The sequence below is a fragment of the Somniosus microcephalus genome, chromosome 4 (genome assembly GCF_052327205.1).
Source record: "Somniosus microcephalus isolate GS21.2 chromosome 4, FLI_Smic_1.0, whole genome shotgun sequence".
NCBI classification, from domain to species: domain Eukaryota; kingdom Metazoa; phylum Chordata; class Chondrichthyes; order Squaliformes; family Somniosidae; genus Somniosus; species Somniosus microcephalus.
Window position 1 is genome coordinate 79,201,902 of NC_140990.1, and position 17,770 is coordinate 79,219,671.

Below are 17,770 nucleotides of genomic sequence, written 5' to 3' on the forward strand. Positions count from 1 at the left end.
AATGAACAAGGTTCAGTCCTGGATGTGATTAACAGCAGCAATAACAGCAGAATCCAACCCCTGCAGTCACTTGTGAACTGGCTGGTGTCTCAGCAGGTTGGATGACCGATGGAATCCCTCCCCGCCCACGGAGCAGGTGAACGGCCTCTGCCCAGTGTGAACTGGCTGGTGTATCAGCAGGGTGGATGAACGAGTGAATCCCTTCCCACACACAGAGCAGATGAACAGCCAATCCCCAGTGTGAGTACATTGGTGTTGCATCAGTTTCCTTTTGCTTTTAAAGCTCTTCTCAGTCAGAACATTTAAAAGGTCTTTCATTAGTGTGAACAAGTTGATGATCAGTGAGGTGGGATGAGCGAGTGAATCTCTTCCCACTCATGCAGCAGGTGAACGGTCTCTCCCCAGAGTGAGTGCGCTGGTGTACAGTGGGTTCAGATGACTGCCTGAATCCAGTCCCGCAGCGAGAGTGCCTGAACGGCCTCTCGTCAGTGTGAACACGTTGATGGCACATCAGTTCCCCGGAACTTTTATAGCACTTCCCGCAGTCCAGGCATTTAAAAGAACTCGCTGGTGTATCAGCAGGTTGGGTGAATTAGTGAATCCCTTCCCACACTTGGAGCAGGTGAACGGCCTCTCCCCGGTGTGAGTGCGTTGGTGTCTCAGCAGACCACTTGCACTTTTAAAGCTCAGCTCGCACTTAAAACATTTAAAAGGTCTCTTATCAGAGTGAACAAGCTGGTGTTTCCGCAGGGTGGATGACTGAGTGAATCTCTACCCACACACGGAGCAGGTGAACAGCCTCTCCCCAGTGTGAACTCGCTGGTGTTGCAGCAGGTGGGATGACTGAGTGAATCCATTTCCCCACACGGAGCAGGTGAATGGCTGCTCCCCAGTGTGACTGCATCGATGAGTTTCCAGGTGGGATGGGGAATTGAATCCCTTCCCACAGCCCCCACATTTGCATGGTTTCTCTATGGTGCGGGTGTCCTTGTGTCTCTGCAGGTTGGACAATCGGTTGAAGCCTCGTTCACACACTGAACACATGTACGGTTTCTCCCCGCTGTGAATGGTGCGATGATTTTTCAGGCTGTGTTAAAGCTCTTCCCACAATCAGTGCACTGGAACACTCTCACTCAGTGTGTGTGTCTCGGTGCTTTTCCAGCCACACTGATGTTTGAAATCTTTTCCCACAGACAGAACAGAGAAAAAGGCCAATGATATTCAGGTCCTGATGAATCAAGTGACTGTCAGATCGTGTTGTGATGGGGAAAGTTATTGACTTGGATAGAAAACTGGTTGGCAGGCAGAAAGCAAAGAGTTGGAATAAACGGGTCTTTTTCCGAGTGGCAGGCAGTGACTAGTGGGGTACCGCAGGGATTGGTCCTTGGACCCCAGCTATTCACAATATATATTAATGATCTGGACAAGGGAACTAGATGTAATATCTCCAAGTTTGCAGATGACACAAAACTGGGTGGGCATGCGTGCTGTGAGGAGGATGCCGAGAAACTCCAGTATGATTTGGACAGGTTGGGTGATTGGGCAGAAGCATGGCAGATGCAATATAACGTGGATAAATGTGAGGTTATCCACTTTGGTGTCAAAAACAGGAAGGCAAATTATTATCTGAATGGCAATAGATTGGGAGAAGGGGAAGTGCAAAGAGACCTGGGTGTCCTTGTGCACCAGTCGCTGAAGGTAAGCATGCAGGTGCAGCAGGCGGTGAAGAAGGCAAATGGTATGTTGGCCTTCATAGTGAGAGGGTTCGAGTACAGGAACAAGGATGTCTTGCTGCAGTTGTACAGAGCTTTGGTGGGACCACATCTTGAGTATTGTGTGCAGTTTTGGTCGCCTTATCTGAGGAAAGATGTCCTTGCCATGGAGGGAGTGCAGCGAAGATTCACCAGGCTGATACCTGGGATGGCAGGAATGACGTATGAGGAGAGATTGGGTCGATTGGGCTTATACTCGCTGGACTGTAGAAGAATGAGAGGGGATCTCATTGAAACTTATAAAATTCTGACAGGACTAGACAGACTAGATGCAGGAAGGATGTTCCCGATGGTCGGGGAGTCCAGAACCAGGGGTCACAGTTTAAGGGTAAGGGGTATGCCATTTAGGACAGAGATGAGGAGGAATTTCTTCACCCAGAGAGTGGTGAACCTGTGGAATTCTGTACCACAGAAGGCAGTAGAGGCCAATTCATTAAATATATTCAAGAAGGAGTTAGATATATTTCTTAAGGCTAAAGGGATCAAGGGATATGGGGAGAAGGCAGGAACGGGGTACTGAATTTGGATGATCAGCCATGATCTCATTGAATGGCGGAGCAGGCTCGAGGGGCCGAATGGCCTACTCCTGCTCCTATCTTCTATGTTTCTCTGTTTGGTTTGAGTTTCCTGTCTTTAAATCCTCCCCTTCTAACAGCCTGTAAAAGGAGTTTACAAAAGTCATCACTCTAAGTACAGGATAGAAATTCAGAACAGACAATTCTAGTTTCTATGGAACATTTCTTTCCCCAAAGCTGTAAATCCCGATCCCACACACTCTTCCTCTTCCCTGTGCTGAAATCCAAACCCATCGCGCCATCTCCAACATTTCTTTCCTCCCCTCCCAGTTTTCCCCCTCCCTCTGCTCTGGTTGGGTTCAGTTCTACACCCGCCGTGTGCAGAGTGAGAATAAAATCAATGAGTCAATGATTGTGTCTCCGGGTCACTGGGACCCTGAAGCCCCGCCCACTCTCTGTTCCTGTACAAAGATGGCCGTGCATGCGCCGTGCTGCAGGTAGAACCGGTCTGTCCTTCCTCCACCAAGATGGCGGTGCGTAACCCGGGCCTGCCACCGAGAAAAAGCCTCACCCCTGCCATCCGGCGGAACACAGACCGGGCCGCTGGATCTCATTCTGGCCTGAGGCCGTTCTCCAACTTTATAAACCCTGCGGCGCGGCCTACCGCAATTTATTAATCTCCCGACCCTGCCGCTCTGCCCGGCGACCGCACGAGCCTCTCTTTGTAAAGTCGGCGAGGGACACGTGACCCGGGCCCACGGCCTGATTGACGGGAGCTTCCAACCAATAGGGAGCGAGCGGGGCGGGGCTGGAGGAGCGAGCCGGCGGCGGGTCCTCCAACCAATCGGGGAGCCCGAGGGGCGGGACTAGCGCCGGCTGATTGTCTGATCCGCAGGGCAGCGAGTTTCTCCAGTCCCTTGTTCAGGGCCCGGGGCCAGGGGAGGCTGTGGGCCTTTATTCCCCTTATTGGACACAAGGCTCTTTGTCTCACAACACACTGGCTCAGGTTTTAATGGAGACTTTTTAAATTCATCAATAAAAGCAAATAAACCTGGATGCTTCTGAAGAATAAACTTTTTAATATTTAGGAGTAAAAGTACAAGTTTCTTTCCCTCTGGGGAATTTATCAGATTCAGGAAACAACAACAACCACTTGTATTTCTAAAGCACCTTTAATGTAGTAAAACGTCCCAAGGCTCTTCACAGGATCATTATAAAACAAAATTTGACACCGAGCCACAGAAGGAGATATTCGGGCCGACGGTCAAAGAGGTCGGTTTTAAGGAGCATCTTAAAGAAGGAGAGAGAGGTAGAGAGATGGAGAGGTTTAGGGAAGGAATTCCAGAGCTTAGGGCCCAGGCAGCTGAAGGCACGGCCACCAATGGTGGAGCGATTAAAATCGGGGATGCTCAAGAGGCCGGAATTCGAGGAGCGCAGATATCTCGGAGGGTTCACAGAAACACAGAAACCCCACAGTGCAGATAGAGGCCATTTCGGCCCATCGAGCCTGCACCGACACATATCCCACCCGATCCCCGTAACCCCTACACCGACACATATCCCACCCGATCCCTGTAACCCCTACACCGACACATATCCCACCCGATCCCCGTAACCCCTACACCAACACATATCCCACCCTATCCCCATAACCCCACGTATTTAATCCCCCTAACACTAAGGGTCAATTTATCATAGCCAATCAACCTAACCCGCACATCTTTGGACTGTGGGAGGAAACCGGAGCACCCGGAGGAAACCCACGCAAACACGGGGAGAATGTGCAAACTCCACACAGACAGTCACCCGAGGCCGGATTCGAACCCGGGTCTCTGGCGCTGTGAGGCAACAGTGCTAACCACTATGCCACCGTGCTGCCCTGTGTTGTGGGGACTAAATGAAATTACAGGGATAGGGAGGGGCAAGGCCACAGAGGGATTTGAAAACAAGGATGAGAATTTAAAGGATGAGACACTTGAGGAAAAGCAGGGAGTGGGGGAGGGTCAAGCCCCTATGGGACAGGGTCACTAATTCTGTTCTGCAACAGTTACTGGGACAGACTGTATCTCCCCCTCTCCTCCACACAGGGATTTGTGGTAGTTAAAGGGACAGTGATTCTCCTTGTTCTGTGAGATTGTAATTAAAGGGTCACTACTCTGAGATGGCTGTGAACTTTTAGTGTCGCCAGCCTTTCTAAAACATCTTCCTTTCTTTGAAGATCTGTGTGAACTCGCTGGTGACTCAGCAGGTTGGATGAACTCTGAAACCTCTTTGCACAGTCAGAACATTTAAAGGGTCTCTCATCGGTTCTGGGGCAGGAGGGATCTGGTTAACAGTGATCACAATATCAGTAGGTTTAAAGTAGTTATGGAAAGGGACAAATAAAATCAACGGTGAAAATACCCAGCTGGAAGAGAACCAATTTCAGTGATGTGAGAAGGGATCGAGCACAGGTGGACTGGAAACAAAGATTGTCCAGGAAAACAGTGAATGACCAATGGCAGGCCTTCAAGGCTGAGATAGTTCGGGTACAAACCAAGCATATTCCCAGAAGGAGGAAAGATGGGGCGTCCAAAGCTAGAGCTCCCGATGACAAAGGATATCGAGGTTAGAATAAAACAGAAAAAGGAGGTTTACAACAAATGTCAGGTACAGAATACAGTCAAAAACCAGGAGAATACAGAGAGTGCGGGGGGAAATTGAAACAGGATATAAGAAGGGCAAAGAGACAATATGAGAAAAGATTAGCAGGTAACATAAAAGAGAACCCAAAAATCTTCTATAAACAAATGCAAAGTAAAAGGATAGTTAAAGGAATGGTGGGGCCGATTAGGGACCAAATAGGAGCTCATCATACGGAGGCAGAGGGCGTGGCTGAGGTACTGAATGAGTACCTAGCATCTGTCTCCACAAAAGAAGAGGATGAAGTTAATGTCGCAGTAGAGGAGGGGGGAGTAGAGAAATTGGATAAAAATGGATAGAAAGGAGGTGCTCAATAGGTTGTCATCACTCAAAGTTAACAAGTCACCCGGTCCAGATGGGTTGTTCAGGGAAGCTAGGGTGGAGATAGCAGAAGCTCCGACCACAATCTTTCAATCTCCATCAGATACATGGGAGTGGTGCCAGAAGACTGGAGGATTACAAATGTTACACCCCTGTTTAAAAAAGGGGAGAGGGATAAACCTGGTAACTACAGGCCAATCAGTCTAATGTCAGTGGTGGGTGAACGACTAGAGACCATTGTCAAGGACAAAATTAATACTCACTTGGAGACGCATGGGTTAATAAGGGGCAGCCAGTATGGATTTCTTAAAGGTAAATCGTGTCTGACTAACCTGATTGAGTTCTTTGATGAAGTAACAGAGGGTTGATGAAGGTAGTGCAGTAGATGTTGTATATATGGACTTTCAAAAGGCATTTGATAAAGTACCACATAAGAGATTTACTCGGAAAATAGAAGCACAGGGAATTAAAGGGCTGATGGTAATTTGGGTATATAATTGGCTAAGGGAGAGGAGACAGTGAGCAGTGCTGAGGGATGTTTTTCTGACTGGAGGGAAGTATGCAGTGGGTTCCCCCAGGGGTCGGGATTAGGACCATTGCTTTTCTTGTTATATATAACTGACCTGGACTTGGGTATAGGTGTAAAATTTCAAAGTTTACGGATGATACAAAACTTGGCAACATCGTAAATAGTGAGCATAGTAGTAGCAGACTTCAGAAGGACAGAGACAGACTGTGAAATGAGCAGACACAAGGCAGATGAAATTAAATGAGGATAAGTGTGAAGTGATGCACTTTGGGAGAAACAACAGGGAGAGGCCATATAATCTAAATGGGACTATTTTGAGGGGGTGCAAGAGCAGAGGGACCTGGGGGGTCCATATTCACAAATCTTTGAAAGTGCCACACAAGTTGGTGAGGCAGTTCAGAAAGCGTATGGGATACTTGGCTTTGTAAATAGGGCCATTGAATAGAAAAATAAGGAAGTTACACTAAACCTTCACAAATCACTAGTTAGGAACATAGGACAGGAGGAGGCCATTCAGCCCCTCGAGCCTGTTCTGCCATTCAATGAGATCATGGCTGATCTGTGACCTAACTCCATACACCCGCCTTTGGCCCATATCCCTTAATACCTTTGGGTAACAAAAACCAATCAATCTCAGATTTAAAATTAACAATTGATCTCGCATCAGTTGCCGTTTGCGGAAGAGAGTTCCAAACTTCTACCACCCTTTGTGTGTAGAAGTGTTTCCTAATTTCACTCCTGAAAGGTCTGGCTCTAATTATTAGACTATGCCTCCAGTCCTAGAATCCCCAACCAGCGGAAATAGTTTCTCTCTATCTACCCTATCTGTTCCCCTTAATATCCTGAAAACTTCAATCAGATCACACTTTAACCTTCTAAATTCCAGGGAATACAACCCTAATTTGTGTAATCTCTCCCCGTAACTTAACCCTTGAAGTCCGGGTATCATTCTGGTAAACCTACGCTGCACTCCCTCCAAGGCCAATATATCCTTCCTAAGGTGTGGTGCCCAGAACTGCTCACAGTACTCCAGGTGTGGTCTAACCAGGGTTTTGTACAGCTGCAGGGTTTTGGCCTCAGCTGGAGTCTTGTGTACAGTTCTGGGCACCACACTTTAGGAAGCATGTCAAGGCCTTGGAGAGGGTACCGAGGAGGTTGACCAGGATGGTACCAGGGATGAGGGACTTCAGTTATGTGGAGAGATTGGAGAAGCTGGGATTGTTCCACTTAGAGCAGAGAAGATTAAGAGGAGACCTAATAGAGGTGTTCAAAATGATGAGGGGTTTTGATCGAGCAAGTAGGGAGAAACTGTTCACTCTGGCAAGTGGGTCGGTAACCAAAGGTCACAGATTTAAAATAGTTGCTAAAAGAACTAGAGGGAAATGAGGAGAATTGTTTTCACACAGAGGGTTGTTAAGATCTGGAACGCACCATCTGAAAGGATGCTGGAATCAGGTTCCACAGGAACTTTCAAACGGTAATTGGACATGTACTTGAGGAGGACTAGTTTGCAGAGTTCTGGGGATAAAGCTGGGGTTTGAATCATAGAATCATACAAAGTTACATTTCGGAAGGAGGCCATTTCGACCCATCGTGTCCGCGCCGGCCAACAAAGAGCTATCCAGCCTAATCCCACTTCCCAGCTCTTGGTCCGGAGCCCTGCAGGTTAGAGCATCCCACGTGCACATCCAAGTACTTTTTAAATGTGGTTAGGGATCCTGCCTCTACCACCCTTTCAGGCAGTGAGTTCCAGACCCCCACAACCCTCTGGGTGAAGACATTTCCCCTCAAATCTCCTCTAAACCTTCCCCCAATTACTTTAAATCTGTGTCCCCTGGTTTTTGATCCCTCTGCTAAGGGAAATAGGTCCTTTCTATCCACTTTATCTAGGCTCCTCATAATTTTATACACCTCAATAAAGTCTCCCCTCAGCCTCCTCTGTTCCAAGGAAAACAGACCCAGCCGATCCAGTCTTTCCTCATAGCGAAGATTCTCTACTCCTGGCAACATCCTTGTAAATCTCCTCTGTACCCTCTCTAGTGCAATCACATCTTTCCTGTAATGTGGTGACCAGAACTGCCTAATTAGTGTTTTATACAGTTGAAGCATAACCCCCCTGCTCTTGTATTCTATGCCACGGCTAATAAAGACAAGCATTCCATATGCCTTCTTAACCACCTTATCTACCTGGCCTGCTACCTTCAGGGATCTGTGGACATGCACTCCAAGGTCCCTTTGTTCCTCTACACTACTCAGTGTCCTACCATTTAATGTGTATTCCATTTCCTTGTTAGCCCTCCCCAAATGCATTACCTCACACTTCTCCGGATTGAATTCCATTTGCCACTGTTCTGCCCACCTGACCAATTTATTGATATCTTCCTGCAGTCTAGTTTCCTTCTTTAGTATCAACCACACAGCTGATTTTAGTATCATCTGCAACCTTCTTACTCATACCCCTATATTCAAGTCTAGATCATTGATATATACCACAAAAAGCAAGGAACCTAGTACTGAGCCCTGCGGAACCCCACTGGAAACAGCCTTCCAGTCACAAAAACATCCATCAACCATTACCCTCTGCTTCCTGTCTCCGAGCCAGTTTTGAATCCAACTTGACACTTTGACCTGGATCCCATTTGCTTTTAACTTCGTGACCAGTCTGCCATGTGGAACCTTATCAAAAGCCTTGCTAAAGTCCATATACACTACATCAAACACACTATCCTCATCTACCCTCGTTACCTCCTCAAAAAATTCAATCAAGTTTGTCACACACGACCTTCCCTTAACAAATCCGTGCTGACTATCCTTGATTAATCCGGGTCTTTCTAAATGAAGATTTATCCTGTCCTTCAGAATTTTTTCCAATCATTTTCCCACCGCCGAGGTTAGGCTGACTGGCCTGTAATTACTCGGTCTATCTTTTTTCTCCTTTTTAAACAAGGGTACCACATTAGCAGTCCTCCGGCACCACACCTGAAGCCAGAGAGGATTGAAAAATGATGGTCAGGACCTCTGCTATTTCCTCTTTTGCTTCGCTTAACAGCCTGGGATACATTTCATCCGGGCCTGGGGATTTATCCACTTTTAAAGCTGCTACTTAATACTTCCTCTCTCACTATGTTTATTTCATCTATTATTTCACACTCCTCCCCCTGAAAGCAATGTCTGCTTTGCCCCTCTCCTTTGTGAAAACAGACGCAAAGTATTCATTGAGAACCCTACTGACGTCTCCCACCTCCACACACAGATTACCCTCATGATCTCTAATAGGCCCTACCCTTTCTTTAGTTATCCTCTTACTCTTAATATATTTGACATGAATCTTGTCGTCCATATGGAAATTACTTATGAAGTAATACTGGGCGGCCTGCTGGTGGCGCTGTCCAGGGAGAGTATAAATACTCGGGCATGGGCCCAGCTTGCTCAGGACATTCTTTAACAGGAACCAGTGAAGGACATAACTAGATCTCCATGTTGAAAAACAGATGATTAAAGCCTTGTTTAATGCTCAGACCAAGTGCCTAGTAGTTTTCTTACGTCAATATTTATAAAACATCTTTGGGTTTTCCTTGATTTTACTTGCCAAGAATTTTTCATGCTCTGTCTTTACTTTCCTAATATCCTTTTTAATTGCACCCCTGCACTTTCTGTACTCCTCTAAAGATTTTGGAGTATTTAGCCCTCGGTATCTGTCATACCCCTCCCTTTTTTTCATTATCCTACCCTGTATGTCTCTAGACATCCAGCGGGCTCTAGATTTGTTAGTACACCTTTTTTCTTTAAGGGCACATATTTGGTCTGAACCCTCCGGATCTCCTCATTGAATGTCTCCCACTGCTCTGACACGGATTTACCTTCAAGTAGCTGTTTCCAGTCCACTATGGCTAAATCCCCTCTGAGCTTAGCAAAATTTGCTTTTCCCCAATTTAGAATTTTTATTCCTGGTCTATCCTTGTCCTTTTCCATAACTACCTTAAATCTAACAGAATTATGGTCACTAGCATCAAAATGCCCCCTTACTGATACACTTTCTACCTGCCCAGCTTCATTCCCTAAAACTAAGACCAGAGCTGCCCCCTCCCTTGTTGGGCTTGCTACATACTGGCCAAAACGTTCTCCTGGGTGCATTTTAGGAATCCCGCACCTTGTATACCCTTCACACTAATTTTGTCCCAGTTAATATTGGGGTAGTTGAAATCCCCTACTATTACTGCCCTATAGTTTTTGCACTTCTCAGAAATTTGTCTACATATTTGTTCTTCTATCTCCCTCTCACTGTTTGGGGGTCTGGAGTACATTCCAAGCAGTGTGATCGCCCCTTTTTTGTTTCTCAATTTGACACATATGGCTTCGTTTGATGATCCCTCCAACATATCATCCCTCCTCACAGTTTAGGAATAAATTGGACAGCTCTTTCAAAGAGCCGGCACAGACACAATGGGCCGAATCACCTCCTTCTGTGCTGTTAGATTCTATGATCACTGTGAACATGCTGGTGTCTCTTAAGGCTCTTAGAGTTTTTAAAGCTCTTCCCACAGTCAGAACATTGAAAGGGTCTCTTGTCAGTGTGAACAAGCTGGTGTGACAGGAGGGTGGATGACTCAGTGAATCCCTTCCCACACATGGAGCAGGTGAACGGCCTCTCCCCAGTGTGTAGGAGCCAGTGTCTCTTCAGCTCCCCGAAGCTTTTAAAGCTCTTCCCACAGTCAGAACATTTAAAGGGTCTCTCTCCCGTGTGAACTCGCAGGTGTGCCAGCAGGTTGGAGGACCACGCGAATCCCTTCCCACACACGGAGCAGGTGAACGGCCTCTCTCCAGTGTGTAGGTGTTGGTGTCGCTTCAGATCGCCGGAGCTTTTAAAACTTTTCCCACAGTCAGAACATTGAAACAGTCTCTCGTCAGTGTGAACAAGCTGATGTGTCTGCAGGGTGGATGATTCAGTGAATCCCTTCCCACACACGGAGCAGATGAATATCCTCTCCCCAGTGTGGAGGCGCTGGTGTCTCTGCAGGTTGGATGACTGAGTGAATCCCTTCCCACACACGGAGCAGATGAACGGCCTCTCTCCAGTGTGAACTCGCTGGTGTCGCTTGAGCTCCCGGGGGATTTTAAAGCTCTTCCCACAGTTAGAACATGTAAATGGCCTCTTATCAATGTGAACTCGCTGGTGTCCCTTCAGCTCCCGAGGGATTTTAAAGCTCTTCCCACAGTCAGAGCAGTTAAACGGTCTCTCATCAGTGTGAACAAGCTGGTGTGTCAGCAGGGTGGAAGACTGAGCGAATCCCTTCCCACACACGGAGCAGGTGAATGGCCTCTCCGTAATGTGAGCTCGCTGGTGTCCCATCAGATCCCCAGAGCTTTTAAAGCTCTTCCCACAGTCAGGACAGTTAAATTGCCTCTCATCAGTGTGAGCTCGCTGGTGTCCCTTCAGATCGCAGAAACTTTTAAAGCTCTTCCCACAGTCAGAACATATAAATGGTTGCTCATTAGTGTGAACTCGCTGGTGTGTTTGCAGGTGGGATGAACAAACAAATCCCTTTCCACACACAAAGCAGGTGAACGGACTGTCCCTGGTGTGACTGCGCCGTTGAACCTCTATTGCAGATGGGGAACTGAATCCCTTCACGCCGTCCCCACCTTTACCCGGTTTCTCCCTGGTGTGATGGTGCATGTGTCTCGCCAGGTCAGGCAATCGGCTGAATCCGCGACCACACACCGAACACGTGTACGGTTTGTCATCGCTGCGATTGCTGCTTTCTCCTTCCATGTGCGAAGGCCGATGATATTCAGGTCCTGATGAATCGAGCGTCTCTGTCAGATCTTGACGTGATGTTTGGTCCGAGCTTCCCGCCTGTAACTGCTCCACTTCTATAACCCTGTAAATTGAGATCAGAAAAGGATCAGAGGCAAACTGTTGTTTAATTTTCTCCTTTCCGACCCGAGGGGCAGTGAAGCTGATTTTCAGGCCCCAGCTGCTGCACAGGTTGGTTGAAAGGATCAGCAGTAATGGCGGCTGTAATACCCACAAGCCCGCGCGCTCCAGAAAGCGTTCTGTTGACTCTGAGTCCCACACATGTGCTCATGGCCCCTGCGCTCTTCCTCCTGCTCCACAATCGCCCGTCCTAATCAGTCCGCAACGCACATGCTCAGCACACAAAACCTCGCGGTTGGAACATCGGACGCGCATGTGGAGCCGCAACATCTGGTGTGCGTGCGCGGCTCAGGTGGGAGCGAGTCAGTGTTTTGCCTCAGCCGCCAGGGAGGTGCGCATGCGCAGGACGACCCAACATTCTTCCTGTCAGCAATCACTCCCTCGTTTCTTTAATAAAAACAGAAAATGCTGGAAATACTCAGCAGGTCAGGCAGCGGAGACAGAAACAGAGTTAACGTTTCAGGTTGATGACCCTTCGTCAGAACTGCTTGTTCTTTAGTGTCAGCTGTGACTCAGTTGGTAGCACTTTCGTCTCCGAGTCAGAAAGTTGTGGGTTCAAGTCCCACTCCAAAGACTTGAGCACAAAAATCTAGGCTGGCACTCCAGTGCAATGCTCATCTTTCAGATGAGACGCTAAACTGAGGCCCCGTCTGCTCTCTCAGATGGACGTCAATGATCCTATGGCACTATTTCGAAAAAGAGAGGGCATAAAAAAATATTGGCAAGGAGAACAAGTGGAGCCTATTAGGGACTATAAAAGTAACCTGTGTGTGGAAGCGGAAGACATGAATATGGTTCTTAATGAACACTTTGCGTCTGTTTTCACAAAAGAGAGGGACGATGCAGACATTGCAATCAGGGAGGAGGAGTGTTGCAGTGGGGAAAGAGTTAAACTGACATCACTGGCAGTTTCACTGAATGGTGTAATAAAGACCATACTTTGCAGTAGTAAGCTTTTTCTAAGTTGCTGAATTGGCAGTGGAGATAACATAGCCGGACATGGAACCATAAGAGGCCGAGAGGATGTAAGTTCTGTTCTGGCAGGAAAGTAAAACAATGAGTTGGAAGTAAAAGAGGCCGAGAGAGGCAGGAAAGGAGGACAATGAGTCCCCCATCTGGCATAAACACAGGTCAGAGGTTTTACACACTGCTTGACATATACTTTCCGATAATAAAGGCGGTACTTTAATGTAACGCGGCATAGGCAACCAATCAGTGAAGATGCATGTGGGCCAAGGTCCAATCGGGTGGCAGGAATGAATTGTGCATGAGATGGCCATGTGTACTGTAATGTATAAAAATGTAGTGTTTGCTGTACCAATTTGGAAAGGTCTGGCTAACACAGAGCAGACTGTTTCCCCACCGGTGCAATAAAGACAACTTGACTATCGATCTAAAACCTTGTGTCGACTGTTGGTTTAAAATACTCCACAACAATTGGCGTCACAAACAGGATTCGAACCTGTGCGGGGATAGGCAGTATACATGGACCAGGGTCCCGCAGGGGTTCCACAATAGTCCAAATATATTCCACTGTGTACTGAGTCAAGCCTTAGACGAGTTAGACCTATCAAAGTACCAGAGCGCCCTACTCCAATATATCAATGACATAATGATTGCATCAGAGGATGCCAAAGGACACATGGGAGCATTACTAGCCACCCTCCAGACACTTCAGAAAGCTGGCTGTAAATTGAAACCCAAAAAAAGGCACAGGTTGGACTGTCCAAAGTAAAGTATCTGGGGCACGAAATGAGCCGGGGGTATAAGGCACTCCCGCAGGAACGAAAGGCAGCCATAAAAGACATGCCAAGGCCAGTGACCGTCCGGGGAGTGAGGAAAGTGTTGGGACTGTTTAACTACTGCAGGAATTTTATATCAGACTTTGCAGGGAAAGCAGAGCCGATTCAACGGTTAGTTAAAGGGGGAGACCCGCCACTGATAAGATAGAATGGGAATCGGAGCAGGACGAGGCTTATGCAAAATTAAAAGCAGCCCTGACATCCGCACCCGCACTAGGATTGCCAAATATAGTCAAACCATTCCATATATACTATAGTATAGACGGGAACTTCTATAACGCTGTAGTCACTCAAGAGTACGGGGGAGATATGAAGCCAATTGCCTATTACTCCACCCAACAAACCCCAATGGCTAAAGGAATGGTGAGATGCATGGCGGCCCTCGACTGCGCCGCATGGGCAGTGCGGATATGCGAGCCCGTCACTATGTCAGGACAGCTGATATTACACACACAAAACACAGTGTGGACCTGCTAAACACAGGCAAAATGAAGGCTGTATCAGACAGAAGGAGGGCAGCTTGGGAAGCAGTATTGATACCCAAGGACAGATCAGTCCAGATTATAAGGGAACATAGAGTCAACCCCGCAGAGGGAATGCTATCAGAGGGTGAGGCACACGAGTGTCAGTTAGTAATCGAAGAAGAGGTCAGAGGAACCGTATCAGAATCGCCCCTTGAAAATCCCGAAAACACCTTTTATGCAGACGGATCTTGCTGAGATATAAATGGGGAGGCACACACTGGTTGGGCAGCAGTATCCGAGAACGGAGAAACAGTCGCAAAGGGAGGGGTTGAAGGAGGAGCCTCAGCGCAGGTAGCAGAACCAGTGGCTCTCACGGAAGCATTGAAATTGGCAAAAGGAAAACGAGTAAATATATACACAGATAGTGGGTATGCGTTTGGGGTAGTACATTATTATATGATAGTGTGGAATAGGAGAGGATATGTAACCTCCGGAGGGGGACAAATACAGCATGAGGAGGTAGTGAGAGACCTAGTAGAAGCGGTAAAAGGAGAACAGGTAGCAGTGATTAAAATAAAGGCACACCGCAAGATAGTGAGCGAGCAACAAAAAGGAAATGTGCTAGCTGATCAGGCAGCAAGAGCAGCAGGTAGAATAACAGCAGAGGAAGTGAACATTAAAAGAATCCAAGAGGAGACCGAAATGGAGGAGCAGGAGCAGTGGACAAAGAGAGGCGCAGCCAAAGGTAGAGATGGAATATGGAAAAAGGATCACAGGGTGACCGGACTGACACCATATGAACTCATGACTGGACGAGCAATGTGTCTGCCGGAAGGAGTAGCATCTGGTAGCGAGGGACTGGGACCCTTAAAAGATAAAATGAGGAAATACGTACAAACATTGGATAATCAATTGAAGGAGCTCAAAAAAGAAGTTAAAGAACAAGAGGCTTGAGGGGCCGAATGGCCTACTCCTGCTCCTACCTTCTATGTTTCTATGTAAGACATCAGAAATAAAAATACACAGAAGTAGGGAGCCCTCGCAGCCCCTACCCAAGGTGGGCGAGCAGGTATTTGTTAAAATATTGCCAGAGACGTACTGGACCATTTGAGGTTATCATGGCCAGCGATACGTGCACATGTATAGATATGAGGGGAAAGGGTAGATGGAAACATTGGACCCAATTAAAACAGTACAACAATAACCCATCTGATCTTAAATCCCACAGGAACAATGGAATAAACACCGGGGATAAACTAACCTCTGGTGACGACCAGGCTTCTGCTTAATTTACAGGGAAACTTCACCATGAAGGTGGGATTACTGCTGGGACATGAAATAAGCGAAGGGACATCCCACATTACACGACAAGTACATGATGAGGAAGCACCATGTTTTAATGGAACAATCACATTCGGAGTCTCATCCACGGCTCCCAATACACAGAAAGAGACAAGCGAACCGAGGATACTACAATGTCCAGATATGAAACCTGGACCCATGAATGGACTAGCATTATTTACCGAGGGAGAACAATTGTATGGTAACGTGAGACACAAAATTGTACCGGTGCTAATGAACTTAACCATGTTACAATGGCCAGGATATTGTGAAAGGTTTACTAAAACTAGAGAATTGTAAGCATATATGATGAAGAATGTAATTAACCAAGCTGCTGATGCGACAGGGGCTACTAGTTTTAGGGGACATGCTGCATTCCACCAAAGGATTAAGAGGAGCTTAGGAACCGATATACTCACGGGAATAAACATGGGGACATCATTCATTAATGCCCTAGATATACAAGGAGTCCAGAGTCATGTGGAACGACTACAAAGAGTAATACAGCAGATTTTAGAGAAGGAAACTGGTTTGGTTCGACAAGGATCAGAGTTAGGAGGACACATGATAAGGAAATTACTCGAGGGAATCAAGGTTATAGAGGACCATGCCAGCATTATCAACAAACTAAACCATAGAGATGAGGAACAGGCAAAAGACGGGGTAGGGAGAGGCTTGTGTCATGCCTTTGGCCAATGGATCACCGGACAGTTAAAACACAATCTGGCACAGACACAGCGAGGCGACGTACCAGACTGGATTAACAGCACACAGCTCTATGGCCTGAGCCAGAATCCAGGCCCTCTGAGTGCTTGTACCCTCAAAGGGATGACCAGAGTATATCCAGTGATACAAAAACGTAAAGCAGAAGTGACAGCAATGATAGGCATGGTACTCCTGATACCAGTGGTGGGACTAGACATGACTCCATACCCACAGTACCAGGTAACAAACATAGGCATAGTGAGGGGTGAGACATACCTCCAATACTATCCAATTGATACCTATGCCATCAGGAAGAATGGTACTATGAGAGGGGTCTCCCTAAACGGATGCCACGGGAAAGGCACGCTTACGATATGCCCACATCCGGTAGGAGAAGGCCCCAAGGATGAGTGCGGCTATAATAAGACAGAGGGGTGTGTGTTGGAATTATCACATGTTGATCACCATCACACCCGCTCGGGATATAGAGGCGAAGGGGAGTATTGTATAGCCACCACAGAGACTGAGTACCAATATAGTAACCTGGTATGTGCAATCACAATGCCTAACTTTTGCTTTATGCCAAAGGTCCCTGTGACAATTGGACACACCAGATTGGTGTATGTACATTCAAGGGACGAGATAAAACTGAATGTGCCAGATAGTCTAAAGGATGAGTTGGTTAATTATGAAGATCCGGTCGGGGCCCCAATACCCCGCCTGAAAGAGGATCTGCAAGAAATGAAAGAGGATTTAAGTAAGATGGTGAAACAATACATAGTGTTGCAAAGGAATCTTGGGGAATTAGAAAGGGACATAGAGGTAGAGCTACAGGAAGTCCCGTGGTATGAGAAGCTGTGGTATTGGGGAATGAATGTCAACATACACCCATGGATCCGCATCATTTCTCATATATTAGTGATAGTACAGTTAGTCATGGCTATAGGATGGGGAATAGCAGCATGCACCGCTTGTAAAAAGAAACGGACCAAACAAAGAGCTAAAGCGAGTCGGAAAACACAAGTTTGCTCTAAACATGATGGGTATGCAGGGCCTCCCGAACCAGCGCCTGATCACCACATGGGGCAGGAGGCACAGCGATGCTTATACATGTGGTTTAACTTGGGCAAGGGTCAAGTACCAAAAGGGGGGATTGCAGTGGGGAAAGAGTTAAACAGACATCGCTGGCAGTTTCACTGAATGGTGTATTAAAGACAATAATCTAATGGGCTTTTTGCAGTAGTAAGCTTTTTCTAAGTTGATAACATAGTCGGATGTGGAAACCATAAGAGACCTAAGAGGATGTAAGTTCTGTTCTGGCAGGAAAGTAAAACAATGAAAGAGGCCGAGAGAGGCAGGAAAGGAGGACAATGAGTCAGAAGTACAATGTTGATGAGACCCATTTGGCATAAACAAAGGTCAGAGGTGCAACAACAGCTTGTGGGATAACGACCGATAATAAAGGCGGTGCTTTAATGTAACGCAGCATAGGCAACCAATCAGTGAAGATGCATGCTGGCCAAGGTCCAATCAGGTGGCAGGAATGAATTTTGACATGTGTATTGTAATGTATAAAAATGTAGTGTTTGCTGCACCAATTTGGAAAGGTCTGGCTAAGACAGAGCAGACTGTTTCCCCACCGGTGTAATAAAGACAACTTGACTATCGATCTAAAACCTTGTGTCGAGTGTTGGTTTAAAA

General features: G+C 46.9%; 1 pseudogene; it reads right to left on the minus strand.

Moving 5' to 3' along the window:
- Positions 1-499: 499 nt before the first annotated feature.
- Positions 500-17,770, minus strand: part of LOC147119317 (uncharacterized) — a 31,914-nt pseudogene continuing 14,643 nt past the window's right edge.